At 40.5% G+C, this 3,055-nt stretch overlaps 1 non-coding gene across 1 annotated transcript; it reads right to left on the bottom strand.

Annotated features, from left to right (window-relative positions):
* Positions 1 to 2,395: 2,395 nt before the first annotated feature.
* On the bottom strand, positions 2,396 to 2,514 carry LOC145395965 (5S ribosomal RNA). The gene has a single exon (XR_013896692.1). It is a non-coding gene; the product is annotated as a 5S ribosomal RNA (ribosomal RNA).
* Positions 2,515 to 3,055: the final 541 nt, after the last annotated feature.

Here is a 3,055-nt window from a genome sequence, read left to right as displayed (position 1 = left end):
GCTGGGAGCAGGGGAGTGAAATGGCTGGGGACAGGGCGACTTGGAGGCGATTTGTTTGTGGCCACCCCAAACGGGATTGAGGCGTCTGGCAATAGATAGATAGATAGCTTGTATCATCTATCAGTATTACCAGTGTCCAGCTATACTCAGTTCTGCTAATGTCATCTGTACTCCCATCCACTGTTGACAATTTAGCCATTTTTCCCCTGTCCTTGACTCCCCTCCTTACCTCCCCTCCATTACCCTCTCCTCCCGCCTGCCCAGCTGCGCTGCACTACACAAATTCTGGACGGATTTTTCCACTCATTTTATCCATTGAAATGTGCCCTATGCCCTATTCTTATACATAATAATATATAAAAGAAAGAGAAAAGGTAATTGATACTTCCATACACCTGGAGTGGGCTAATTATCACCTGGCAGCACCCCATGTGCACTCATTCGCTAATTTTCCCTGTTTATTTACCCTTGAAATATGCTGTATGACCTGTTCTTATAATAAAAATATATATAAGAAAGGAAGGAAAAAGCCTAAATGATATTTACATTCACCTGGAACTACCTAATTTATTATGTATTGTCTAGATTGCCTGCCAATCATTTCATAGCTTATAAATTAGCAGCTGTCACCACACTGTCATTGTCAACCCTTTACCGCCCCTAGGCCACAGCATTCAGTTTACTGTCGTCTTTTACGGTGAAACCATGTCGGATTCGCGCCTGTCCAATTCCGCCGCTTTTTAGCCCCATGCAATGGGCCCTGTGACCTCTACCCCTACTAAACCTCGTGTGGGAAGGGGTAAAGGGTTAAGTGACTCTGCTGTGGAACATGAACTGGCTAATATCAGTGATAATGATGGACAGTGGCTACGATCTTTCTGGTGACTCTAAAACAGTACAAGTGGAAATGTAAATAATGTGTAAATAGCAAGTGAAAGCAATGGATGTAAATATGATTGAACAGTGGAAAATAGTTTTATAAGTTACTGCAACTGACAGTGCATAACATAGTGTAAATAAAACAGAAATGTAAATATTGAAAATACATTACGTAGTTTACTGAACGTGAAAATGAATGCCTGGAGTGAAAAAAATCTATTATTACTGAAGGAAACTTATGGATAAATACGGTAGATATATATAAGTGTAATAAAGTAATAGGAATATAGAGTGTGAGTGTGTTTATGAATAATAAATGACAGAATACCAGCAGGGAATGATCACGGGTGGGAAGCTTGTATGCACTTGTAAATTACATTGCTTTCACAGTGTTTTTTTTTTTGGAGTATGGATTCCAAACTACTTGAAAACCATAGAATAGTGTTTCTAGTGATAATATCAGGCTGTGGTAATCATATTACAGGGTGTCGGGAAGTGTAAAGTGGAGACTTCGTTACCCAACTTCAGAAGTCTCTACAAGTCCTACGGTTGTCAACGAAGGATCAACAAACATCCCAGGAGAAAGCTGAAGGTATGTGCCATATGCATATATAGTTATAATATTCTAGGACTAATAACTGATTTTGGCAAATATTTTTAAAAAAGTCAGTCGGAGAGAGAATATCCCCCCAGGAGGCGAAAGGAGCGGCAAAAACATCCCAGAGGTGTAGGGGTTAAAGGGACTAATTAAAATGGATGAACGAACTGATTGGTGTAATAATTACCCGTCCCCACCCAGGAATGGCTTGGGGACAGGTTTTGTTTTCACTTGGTTTGTCTGTATGTTAACAACTTACGCGAAAACTACAGGTGCAATTTTGACTGAAATTACAGGGATGATGAGCTATGACCTTCTGATTAAATTTTGGACCAAATTGGGCCAAGGCCCAGGCTATAGGCCCAAAAAAAGTTTTTAAAAAGTATTTTTTTTTTTTTTTTTCCCAACTCCTTTGAAATTTGTCATATCAACAAGAAACCAAAACCTAAAGATGCATCTTTCAAACCTGCATCCTATAACATGCCTCATTACATCAGAGGGGTCAACATCAGGTGGATTGGCCTTAAAATTTCAAATGGGCATAAACTCAACAATTTTCACCTGATTTACTCCAAATTTGAAATGTGACATCTTTGACTAGATATCCTGTTGTGTTTATTCATCAGCACTAAAATGACTGCCGGAGATGGGTTTGCTGTGCGTTGGCACAGCTTCCTGTTTTTAAAGGGATTTTCCTTGAATGCATTTACCAGTTATTTGCTTAGAGTGGTCTGTAGAGGGCATTTAATTAACCCCTTCACGCACCGTAATTTTTCTGTGTGTGTGACATTCATTCATTCATTCATTGCCAGACGCCATGTATCCCAAACGGGGTGGCCAAGGCTTAGAGTTAATTGTTTTTACAGGGAGGGGCACTAATCCTCCACCAACCCCACTTGACACGTAGGGAGAACATTATGCCAACAGCATCTGGTGTTCCCAGGCGGTCACCCATCCAAGTACTAACCAGACCCAACGTTGCTTAAAATCGCTGATCGGACGGGAAGCGGTGTACTCAACGTGGTATGGCCGTTGGCTATGATCAGAGAAAATGCCACAGCTGCAGGCTGGACCCGCACACAAAGGAAAACATTCCCATGTATTTTATTTGCCCCAGAAAGTGGTTACATTGGTATAAATTGTATACCTTCATCTTACCTGATGTTTATACCATACGATAAATATAAACAAACAAAATTGATGACTAAAAGTACTGTGAATGTACCAAAATGAGGTGAGAATACTGTTGTTCAACAGTATAATTAACTGCCCTACACCCGAGCACAAAATTTTGCCTGCACAATGCAAGAGCCAAGCATATGTCTAGATGCTGAATTTTATGAGCTTTTACATGGTGTTGTCGGCATTCTGATACGACCATTAGTTTTCGGATAAATCGCCAAAAATCACGCGTGCCCCCCCTCCCCCTGCACTGAAAACAGAGAGAAAGCTGACTATTTGAGACTGTTGGCCTGGAAATAGACACCCTCCCCTATGACACAGCAAATATTGATGCATATCATGCTTAAACAAAATTTTTGAATATTTTTGTCCAGAATTGCCTAATCAGCATCCCTT

Source organism: Coenobita brevimanus, chromosome 33 (genome assembly GCF_032717465.1).
Source record: "Coenobita brevimanus isolate Jiangsu-jjx chromosome 33, ASM3271746v2, whole genome shotgun sequence".
NCBI classification, from domain to species: Eukaryota; Metazoa; Arthropoda; class Malacostraca; order Decapoda; family Coenobitidae; genus Coenobita; species Coenobita brevimanus.
Note: the sequence above shows the minus strand (reverse complement) of the source record. Positions and strands in the feature narration are given on the sequence as shown.